The following is a 12180-nucleotide window of genomic DNA, read 5'->3' on the forward strand; positions in this document are numbered from 1 at the left end:
TGATAACACAAGACTGTGGCTGTCACATGGCATATAAAATGCTCTTGGCTGCACCTTAATATTCTGGCTTGAACACCAGTTCGATAACCTTTCATATCCGATAACTTTGACCTCTGCAATCATGAATATCGAGCCCTAGTTTATCTAATTTCGACAAAACTGTTTCAGTCAAACTTTCTCCTGTTGTTGAAGTGACGTTCAGGAAGCCGAGGAAGTGATCTTCTACAGTTGCTGCGTCTTCTGATAAATTTAGAGACCTAACAATCAATGTCATTTGTTCCTTGTGGCATGTACCAGGAGTACAATCAAGCACGTCAGAAAAATATTTACTTTCGATTACAGAATTAACACTGCTGTTTTTTACTTTGTTGGCAAGCAAATTTATGAGTTCATTTTGAATGTTTTTTTCCAAGAAAATGGTCATGACTTACTTGAGCCTTTACCCACCTCTAATGTTCCTGCAAAACAGGGTCAAATTCTGCTGTCTTTCGATCAAACCAAGAAAACTGCCATTATTTCCTTGATAGAGCTTGTCGCTGCCTCCCTTTAAGGCAATATTACTTTGAACTAGGTACCTGATGGTGAGTATAATTCATATTAGAACCTGACGGTAATGTTCTTTCTCTTTTTCCAGTAGTTCAATGCCATTAAGATCAACACCACTTTGTTGTTTCAAATTACCTCGCATTCTATCCACTTTCTTGTACAGTTTATGTTGTTAAATTATTGCTCATGCTCTTGAAGCCGATTTCCTAAATGAACCCAGTCACAGAGTCCATCACCTGATAGCTTGTTTGAAGGAGATCGAATATGTTTACAATAAAAACAAAGAACTTTGTCGGTAGGTTTCGAATACTTAAGCCATTTACGATCATTGTTTTTCTCAATTTGGTAAACTTCTTATGTTAAAAATGAGTTGAAAATTTTCTTCCATTCTCGTTTAAAGGATACTCAAAACTTACAATTTTAGTAGGGCCTTTATGTAAAATTTCATTTATCATTGTGGATGTTAACCTATTAGGTCAAGTGCCTGGGTCCAAACTCGTGATTGCTTCACAACTGCTAGCAGTAGGCCTGCCCGAATGTGGGACAGCGGGAGGTCCGTATTCCAGTGCTTGTGTTCACTTGCATCTGGAGCACCACACGATGAGAGGCTGCTGTTAACGACATGGCCTTTTAAGCACGCTTAAGTCTCACTCTCTGACGTTGTTGGTCGGAGAAATTTTTAAGAAGCGCCTTTTTGTGAGTTCAAAAACTGTTCAGTTGTAGCTTTTTCTTGATCTTTTGAGCACGTGAATCGTATTTTTTAAATCTGTCCCTTTCAGGAAAGGTTTCCCTGTTGGCACTTTGAACTCCACAGGACAGGGAAAAACACTGTATCTTCACACACAGTGCACACACAACACGTGAAGTGGGAAAGTACGGCAGGCATATGTTTCAACTGACAACAATAAAACAATCATTCTGTGGGGAAACAACCGGCTGACGAGTGGGATGTAATGCTTCATTGTTATCCACAGCAATGAGTAGGAATGGCGCGGACAGGGGCTGAGAAGCAATGAACCGAATATATGCATGGGTAACAGCCATGTGTTGACAATAAACGGTACTGTAGCGCGTCGGTATCTTAAAAACCCTGGTTCCCTCGACTCCGGTGCGGGCATAATTTTCTGACAAGGGAACCTCCCAATCTCACCCCCCCCCCCCCCCCCAGATTTAGTTATAAGTTGGCACAGTGGATAGACCTTGAAAAACTGAACACAGATCAATCGAGGAAACAAGAAGAAGTTGTGTGGAACTATGAAAAAAAATAAACAAAATATACAAACTGAGTAGTCCATGTGTAAGATAGGCAACAACAAGGAGCATCTGAGCTCAGGAGCGCCGTGGTCCTGTGGTTAGCGTGAGCAGCTGCCGGTCGAGAGGTCCTTGGTTCAAGTCTTCCCTCGAGTGAAAAGTTTACTTTTTTATTTTCGCAAAGTTATGACCTGTCCGTTCGTTCATTGAAGTCTCTGTTCACTGTAATAAGTTTAGTGTCTGTGTTTTGCGACCGCACCGCAAAACCGTGCGATTGTTATTGAAGTCGGGAGCTATAATCGCTGAATTCATATTGCCCACTGAATACATCTCACGTATTTAATGCACTCCCGTCCAAAGTAGCGAACAGTCAGCTGACAGCCAGGGAGCCTCGTTAGCAGGAATACTCTCTCCTCCGTGCGCTGTAGTCGACTGGCGTCGTGTGTTTCGATGTTTGTTTAGGTGTAGCGTCCCCATACTACGGCGCAGTTACGTCGCATCGGACGGACAGATAGTAATTGCCTGAAAATAAAAAACTAAACTTTTCACTCGAGGGAAGACTTGAACCAAGGACCTCTCAGTCCGCAGCTGCTCACGCTAACCCCCCCCCCCCCCCCCCCCCCCCCCGTGTTGTGTGGAAGCAGTTTCGAGGTGGCGGCTGTGTATGTTATGCTCTACACCGCGTGCTTCATCCGCCCTGTTTACGAGTTGCATTTGACTGACTGCCGCCTCTTGTGTGTTGGCCACCTGCGGCGAGTCGGCAAGCGGCATCGGAACGGATTGCTGTAAACACTCGGTTGCACTCGTATTGACGGTTCCTGCGTCGGGCGGTTGAATGGGAATTTGGCGGGTCGTAACTGAGCCATCCGACACATGCGTGTCCTGTGTGGAGGCCCGTGGCTCCGCGTCATCGGTTTGATTTTTTACTGCCTGTTCGCCGGAACCACTACCGTCACTTATAGTACGTCTTCGTTTGTTACCGACAGATAATGCAACACCGGTGGCTAAGGGGTGACTGGCCACGGGTTTTTGAGGCAAGGGTGGGAAGGTGCCGTTGCCGAGATCGTTGTCCTCTGACACAGATGCACTCGGTTGGGAGTCAGTCACAGAAGGCGTCTGATTATGAGTTAGGACATCAGCCAATGTTAATCTCTGTCGTTGTTGCAGATTGTTTCGAAGTACGACAACTCGCCGTGGGCAATCCTCTCGCAAATGGCCACTCGTGTTACAGATGAAACAAGTACCTTCTTGCCCCTCGTAAATGACATGAGCCTTATAACCACAAACCATTATATAGGATGGGATATTGACTTTAACGGCCATGTCAACTGAGCGAATCCCACTATAACATTGGAGTTTGTGACGGCTCGACCATTTTTCGTTTCTAATCTGTCGGATGTCACCGTATTTGGCGAGGACATCTCTAAGAAAACAATTCTCAACCTCAGGTGGCAAATTGAACACTCGCACTTGTTTATACTCAAAGTCAGCGTTAGTTATTGAAACTGTACTCACCGACTGATCACGATGTCGGAACTCTGCTTTCCCACCAGTATTCACCAAAATTTTCTCCAGTTGTATCTTGTCTAAAAACTTCACAAAGAAACAGTATTCCGCCATGTCATAATATGCTGTGTGGACCTGATCGGATGTGATGCCAATAAGATCTACTACCCAGTCATGGATTTCTAGAGAACTCGGTTGCACATTCCTGGAAGATTTCTCAAATGCAAAACACAGGGTATTTTTACGTGGTACACTGGGAGCCATAACTGCACTATATGCGCGGTCGGGACCGCTGTGAGTAAATTAAGAAGCTTGTGTACGACGGTAGTGAAGAAGCACTGAGAATATCACAGGTCACAATCCAACAATTATTATAAACACGGCTTGCGGCGCTACGACTACGCGGAAGTACCGACACGTCCGATCGCTGTCGCGTCCCAAGCGGAACTACCACGGTACCACAGCGCCCCTGGGCTCACACTCTCCTTGATGTTGCCTATCTTGCGCATGGACTACTCAGTTTGTATATTTTGCTTATTTTTTTCATAGTTCCATACAACTTCTGCCTGTTTTCTCGATTGATTTGAGTTCAGTTTTTCAAGGCCTATCCACTGGGCCAACCTATAACTAAATCTGAGGGGGGTGCGATGGGGAGGTTCCCTTGTGAGAGGTACTCAAGTGGCCACAGCAGTGTCACAGTGAGCGTAGAATTGGATTACATTACGTTAAAAGTACATTCAGAAACATGTTACTTTATTTTTTTCAGCTTGTCCGCAATAACAAAATTAGGACGACAGTCTTCGTATTACATTCGCATGTTCTGCGCGGGGTCCCTGGAAGCGCTGCCCCCTGTGTGAGGCCCCCGTAGCAGACTGCAGTTGGTACCTGCCGGCCTCGCAGCCGTTGGCAGCACTGACTGCGTGCCAAAAAAAGCGCAGGCGTCTGTCGCATTTGTAGCGAGTCGTGTCCAGTGTGACGTTCTGCGTTGGGGTTTCGTGCTGCTGTCTCTGCGCCGAGAATTTCTTCTGCTACACCCACACCCTTAATAAGGTAAGGACGACTGTTTTCATGCGTTCCTGTAGTGTTGAATTATTTTGTTTGTTTTCTTTTGGTTTGTTTTTGCAAAGTCACGGTAGCTGTAAGGTTTCATTTACGTTCACTATGGAGACTATCGCTTATAAAGCAAACCGCGTTCGGTTATTACGCTCTCAAAATACTAACGAATTTCGTATTACAAATCTTGTTATTTTAAAGTCCTACCGACATTCCTATTAATTCTGCAATTCTACGGACTTTAGGCATGAGTGAAAAGCATAGGCTCGGACGAGATTTGTACTCGTATTCGCGCCATTTTGTTGAATTTTTTTTCCCGAAATACAGGTTCGTATTTGTACACATGTGATCCATAAAAGAATTATTGTGCGTGTTAGGAATAACAGAACAGAATGACGGAACACTGCTTCTGCAAGTAGATAAGATGCTATGGCAACTTCGACTATTGAGGAACTAAACAATTACTTTACGTCAGGATAGTGCGTAGACCTAGGGACAGTCTGATCCTATTGCTAATGGTTTGAAATCAAACCAAGTGAGACTCATTTTGACAGTTCCATAGTGGAGCATTGAATCCGGTATTCCCGAAGCAGTCAGCTCCACGAAAACTGCCGAATTTAGTACAACTGATCTGTTAGCTTCTTTCCCCCAGTCCTGCATTAGCAATCGCCAGCACGTTAAGTCACGCAAATGTGTTTTAATACAGAACGCTGTTCCATTGAATTTCGATATCTTCACTTTTCTAGAGTAATGTTTTTGGTGACAAGGTAGTCTGTTGGGTAGTCAGTAAGACTATATGTGTTAGTACAGAAATTAATGAGTTATTACGTTGACCTAAAATTGATCCTCTTGCTAGAAATGTTGTCGAAATTCCCGGCATTACAGGCTTAGTCTTCACTTCTGTTAATAATCGTGCATCTCCAGGCAGTGACTGTTCTGTACACTTACCAAAAAAGTAGTCGGTTCTCTGCTAAGGGGGTATCTGGATGTGTGAAGCAGTGCCCCACGTAAAGGACCAGTACTGAAACACTTTGCCAGTAAAACCAGCCACCCTCAGAATCCTTTCTGATAAGTGTTTGTCATTGCTCAGAACGATATCAAAATACAGAGTATTAGTTACAAATCTCACTGCAGAACTCAACTATTATACATATTCTTGATGGAACAGTCCATAGCTGTACTTTCGGTTCATAGCGTGCACGCTGGACACTACGAACAGGCAGTTCACCTGTGGACTGTTCCATCAAAAAATAAGTTGAGAGAAACTGAAGATTCACATACATGTTCCTGTCAAACCAAACGGGTGCTCCTGAGTAATACTTTATTAGGACAAATAAAGAATTATTCAACTGTTGCGGCTTTAAGAAGAACGCATTGTTACATCTGTAGTTGCCTACAGTATAAAGTGTGTTGCTGTTGCGTAGAGGAAGGAATACACAGTTTATATCACAGCAAGCGGATCTCTTGTCATTAATACGTTGGGAGTAATTTAATCGTCTTTTGTGTAAGGAAATGAAAAATAGCAATGCAGGTGGTTGTAGACAAACTTCCACAAAGAAGGGCTGATAAGATAGCCACCTCCCTGAAATATGGGTTGTGTTGATAAATTGGTCCTCATCCATAGATACATACATACATTGATCCTTGTTGCATAGAGCATTAATACATTTCGTAATGATGTGGAATGTGTCACTTGAACATAAGTTTTCTTTACACAAAATAGTAAATGTTTTTATAGTTAATACTTAATGTCTAAAGATTCATATGTTCAGTAAGGTCAAGGGAACTGTCCGATTCCAGATGATATTGTGTGTGGTTTTGTATCGGGGTGGGCGTCTAAATTTGTTTATATTTAGTTTGCCCCCCACCCAAAACACCCCATTTCCCGCGCTTGTCCCGTTAGTGTCATTACGCTTCTTATGCAAAGTGTGTGTGTGTGTGTTTTTCGATGTATTTTCGTCCTCATAATGTGTACATAGAGACTTTATACGCGCCATATTGGAATCGTGGTTTATGGTCGTTTCCGCCGTATTTGTGACGTCATGGGTCAAAGCAGACGGGCGGGATTGGACGCTTCCGTATTTCCATAATTTTCTTTTAAATGTTGGTTAGATATCTGCCGGATTTTTAATGCTATTTGGCAAATGACCAAATATTTTTGTGGCAACATAGTTCACACCTTTTTGTGACAAAGTGAGATTTAATCCAGAGTAGTGAAGATAATGGTTTTTTCTAGTGTTGTAGCTATGCACTTCGCTGTTACTTTTGAATTGGGGTGGGTCATTAATGACAAATTTCATAAATGAAGATATGTACATCGAAGGTACTGTGAATATCTCAAGTTCATCGAATAAATGTCCACAAGGTGATCTTTGGTGGGCTCCAGCTGTTAGCCTGATCACACCCTTCTGTGCCATGAATACTTTTCCTCTTAGTGACGAATTGCCCCCAAATACGATACCATGTGTAAGCAGTGAATGAAAATAGGTGTAGTAGGCTAATTTAATGATGTTCATCACCAATATTTTGCAATAACAGCAGTAGCGTAAGTAGCTCAACCTAACTATTTCAGCAGATCATTGATGTTTCTTCAAATTCAATTTCTCATCAGTGTACACATCCAGAAATTTTGAATACCCTGCCTTAGCAACAGACTTGCGTTCATAGCCTATATTTATCAGTGTTGTGCCATTTACTGCACAGAATTATATTCACTGTTTTTTCTCAAAATTTAATAAGTGTCCACTTGCAGAGAACCACTTAGTAATTTTGTGAAAGATATTATTTACAATTTCCTTGAGTGTGATTACTGTACTTGTATCATTAGCAAAAAGAACTAGCTTTGCATCTTCATGAATATAGAGTGGCGAGTCATTAATGTATGTATTTTCGCAGACTATTTGTACTTCTGATTTCTTCCAGTTAAATATGAATTAAACCATTTGTGCACTGTCCCACTCATGCCACAATACTTAAGCTTGTCTAGAAGAAATTCATGATTCACACCATCAAAAGCCTTTGAGAGGTCACAAAATATTCCAATGGATGAAGTTCGGTTATTCAGTGCATTTAATATTTGATCAGTGAAAGCACATATATAGCATTTTCTGTTGAAGAGTCTTTCTGAAAACCAAATTGACATTTAATTAGTTCGCCATTTTTACAGATAAGAGATTCTGCTCCTGAATGCATGACTTTTTCAAGAATTTTGGATAAATATGTCAGAACTAAGACTGGGTGGTAGTTGTTAGCATCAGACCTATCCCCTTTTTTATGCCGTTGTTGAACAACAGCGTATTTCAGTCCATCTGGAAAAATTCATATGTGGCTGAGAATCCTACTTATTTGTTGGGAACAAGCTTTCAGTACTCTGTAGCACAGAAAGAGGTGTAGGTTGGTGTGGAATAAGATGATACGGTTGAGGGACGGATAAGAGAATAAATGTGAATGCGAAAATAATGGTGGGGGTACGGGGTTCGTATGTAGCATGTACTTAACCATAAAGAGCAAACCAGATGTAAACAAACACAAGCGCGCTGGCTGGTCATCAGCCGTAGCTCTCTTACCACTGGTGGTGCTCCGCTCTTGGAAGTAGGTCCAACTTAGGTGTTCGGTAGCTTATTACTATGTCAGTGCGGAAGAACCTGTCATTCTGACGTATTAACAGCCATCAACGTCTATCTTAATCGCACTTTACCTACGTAACTTTTATCTTAAAAATTGTGTACAGTCACAGTGTCTCTGTAACCAGTACTTGTGCTCTGATTGTCTCGCTGTTCATACGTACCGCGAAAATGGACGACACTGCTTCCTGCTTCGTAGTGAAACGCGCGCGTGGAACACCGTTAATGGCGAGAAACAAGTAGTTAATGTTCTTCACAAGATTACAGACAAAAATCAGCTTTTGACTTTTTTCGAGTAGGACTATGTATCAGAAATAAGGGAGGTGTTAACTGTATGCGTGGCGTGATAGACAGGGTCGTAGACTGACCATCGTGTGTGCCGGCAGGCGGTGGTTCTACGCTCCACGTGGTGCGTAATTTTCTTTGTTTGGTTTGAATACCTAAAGCATTTAAATATGAAACTCATCACATCTACATATACATCTATATGGTTACTCTGCAATTCACACTTAAGTGCCTGGCAGAGGGTTCATCGAACCGTTTTAATACTACTACTACTACTACTACTACTACTACTACTACTCTACCATTCCACTCTCGAATGGCGCGTGGGAAAAAGGAACACCTATATCTTTTCGTTCGAGCTCTGATTTCTCTTATTTTATTATCATGATCATTTCTTCCTACGTAGTTGGGTGTCGACAAAATATTTACACATCGGGAGAGAAAGTTGGAGATTGAAATTTCGTAAATAGATCTCTCCTCAATCAAGACTGCCTTTGATTCAGTGACTCTCACCCCAACTCGCGTATCATATCAGTTACACTCTCACCCCTATTTCACGATAACACGAAATGAGCTGCCCTTCTTTGAACTTTTTCGATGTCCTCCCTCAAACCTACCTGGTAAGGATCCCGTACCGCGCAGCAATATTCCAGCAGAGGATGGACAAGTGTGATGTAGGCTGTCTCTTTAGTGTTCTGCGAACAAAGCGCAGTCTTTGTTTCGCCTTCCCCACAATATTATCTATGTGTTCTTTCCAATTTAAGTTGCTCGTAATTGTAATTCCTAGGTATTTAGTCGAATTGACAGCCCTAAGATTTGTGCGATTTATCGTATACCCAAAATTACTCGGATTTCTTTTAGTACCCATGTGGATGACCTCGCACTTTTCTTTTGCTTAGTGCCAATTGCCACTTTTCGCACCATACAGAAATTCTCTCTAGGTCATTTTGTAGTTGGAATTGATCGTCTAAAGACTTTACTAGACTGTAAATTACAGCGTCATCTGCAGACAATCTAAGGGGGCTGCTCAGACATCTCCTAGATCATGTAGGTAAATCAGGAGCAGCAGAGGGCCTATGAAACTACCTTGCGGAACGCCTGATATCACTTCTGTTCTACTCGATGATTTACCGTCTATCGCCACGAACTGTGACCTCTCTCGGAGAGGAAATCACGAACCCAATCACACAACTGAGACGATACTCCATATGCACGCAATTTGATTAATAGTCGCTTGTGAGGAACGGTATCGAAAGCCTTCTGGAAATCTAGGAATATGGAATCGATCTGACATCCCTTGTCGACAGCACTCATTACTTCATCTGAATAAAGAGCTAGCTGTGTTGCACAAGAACTATATTTTCTGAATCCGCGTTGGTTATGTATCAATAAGTCATTTTCTTCAAGGTGAGTCATAATGTTAAAGTACAGTATGTGCTCCAGAATCCTCCTGCAAATTGAGGTCAGTGATATGGGTCTGTAATTAAATGGATTACTCCTATTTCCTTTCTTGAGTATTTGTATGACCTGTGCTACTTTCCAGTCTTCAGGAACAGACCTTTCGTCAAGTGAGCAGTTGTATGTGATTGCCAAGAAAGGCGGTATTGTCTGTATACTCTGAAAGGAACCTGATTGGTATACCATCTGGACCGGAAGAATTGCCTTTCTTGAGTGATTTGAGTTGTCGCAACACCTAAGATACCTACTTTTATGTCACTCATGCTAACAGCTGCTGTGGTTCTTCAGTGGCACCATCATCGGTAACTTTTCCATCCCTAACGCGCAGTGACGGTTTTGACTTTTTTGCCACTGGTGTACTTTACATACGACCAGAATCTCTTTGGGTTTTCTAACATATTTTGAGACAATATTTCATTGTGGAAACTATCAAAAGTGTGGTGTCACCGGCAGACACCACACTTGCTAGGTGGTAGCCTTTAAATCGGCCGCGGTCCGGTAGTATATGTCGAACCCGCGTGTCGCCACTATCAGTGATTGCAGACCGAGCGCCGCCACACGGCAGGTCTAGAGAGGCTTCCTAGCACTCACACCAGTGGTACAACCGACTTTGCTAGCGATGGTTCACTGTCTACATACGTTCTCATTTGCAGAGACGACAGCTTAGCATAGCCTTCAGCTACGTCACTTGCTACGACCTAGCAAGGCGCCATGTTCAGTTACTATTGATATTGTAAGTAATGTACAGACAAGAGCTACGTTCAACATTAATGGATTAAAGTTAAGTATTCCACCATCTGAGTGAGTTTTTCTAATTTCCTTGTCCTGTTCCAGACCTCACGCCAGCCTGCGTTAGCTTAAACGCGTGCCTTTCGGCTTCCTCGAAACTTCGTGGGTTGGCTCACCTGCCAATCCACAACAAAAAGCATCTCGCATAGACGTCCGCACTAAATTTCGAGCTTCCGTGAAACTTAGCCAGTCTTGGGGATTGTGCGTTCCTCTGAATTTGGCATGCGTTTTTCGTTGCTTATGCAACAGCGATCTGACGTTTTGTGTACCATCGTGGATCAGTCCCGTCTCTTATTAACTTAGATGGTATGAATCTATTGCTGTCGATACTGTATCTTTGAATTTGAGCCATATCTGGTCTACACTTACATAATTAGCTTGGGAGGAATGGAGACACTCTTAGGAAGGCATCAAGCGAATTTTTATCTACTGTTTTAAATAGATATATTTTGCGTATATTTTTAGTGGTTTTGGTTGATATGGTTTTGAGCCATATATGGCAATTAACTTGTGCATCACCAATGTTTAAAAAAATGCACATCTTGTAGTTTACAATTACATATCACACGAAAATTTCTGGTTTTCATTCCAAGTATACATTCTTAATTAGAGATATATTATAAAAGATTGCAAAAGATGGCTGAAGATAAAACATTAAGTGATTAAATTTTTTGGAGAGAAATTAAAAAGTACTGTTTGAATATGCCCATTGTTTTGTAGGACAGATGTGGTCTCACATGAGCCAGAGTGATAAATGTCGCAGAAAGATGGAAGACAATTTTCACGGCGTCGAGCACGCTGTACAAATGGATTATTTTTAGATTCAAAATGGTTCAAATGGCTCTGAGCACTATGGGACTCAACATCTTAGGTCATAAGTCCCCTAGAACTTAGAACTACTTAAACCTAACTAACCTAAGGACATCACACACACCCATGCCCGAGGCAGGATTCGAACCTGCGACCGTAGCAGTCCCGCGGTTCCGGACTGCAGCGCCAGAACCGCTAGACCACCGCGGCCGGCCGATTATTTTTAGAGTTGTGGTCGTAACACTGCAGTCTAAACCCAGCAGAATTGATATGGAGCCAAGTTAAGGGATTTGTCGCGAGAAATAACAAGACACTACGCTGTCAAACGTACTGCAACTAATGCGCGAAGCTTTGTGACACGCCACTGCCAAACGATGGCGAACTGCAGAACAGCACGTCACGAAAGAGGAGGAGGAGGAGGAGGAAATGTGGACATTTTTGTGGCTTGGGGGTTCTGTCTCTGATAGACTCGTTATCAACCTAGCTGTACTGAAGTGTGTTCAGCGGTGTCCGATGTGGTAGGAGTTCAGAGATTACCAGACAACTGACTCCGATACCTTCAGTGGCTTACGTATTTTACTACATTGCGCTGCTACAGTGCGCTTTTACGCCACACACAGCTCATGTAGAAAAATTACCCTCGTTAGTCACGAATTTTCATCACTTCTGCTTTTAATTAAAATACTATGTTCGCTAATGTCGATGGCATGTTATACTTTCCGTCCGGTCACCTGAGGAGAAATTCACCCGAGTTTCAGCATATATTATTTTCTTCTGTTTAAAAATTCACATCCAAAGCTGTGTTGTCCTCTGCCCGTCTCTTTCTACGCCTGAACCGCCACTGCTCACACCAGTGCAC

At 42.5% G+C, this 12180-nt stretch overlaps 1 protein-coding gene across 2 annotated transcripts in view; it reads left to right on the forward strand.

The window, feature by feature from the left end:
- The first annotated feature begins 4238 nt into the window (after window positions 1-4238).
- Window positions 4239-12180, forward strand: part of LOC124720168 (CARD- and ANK-domain containing inflammasome adapter protein-like) — a 551179-nt gene continuing 543237 nt past the window's right edge. Inside the window, exon 1 of one of the 2 annotated variants that reach the window (XM_047245490.1) lies at window positions 4239-4353. The gene's annotated coding sequence lies outside the window, so the exon portion shown is untranslated. The remainder of the gene's footprint in view (window positions 4354-12180) is intronic. The other variant, XM_047245491.1, reaches the window with a different exon arrangement.

The sequence above is a fragment of the Schistocerca piceifrons genome, chromosome 11 (assembly GCF_021461385.2).
Source record: "Schistocerca piceifrons isolate TAMUIC-IGC-003096 chromosome 11, iqSchPice1.1, whole genome shotgun sequence".
NCBI lineage: Eukaryota > Metazoa > Arthropoda > Insecta > Orthoptera > Acrididae > Schistocerca > Schistocerca piceifrons.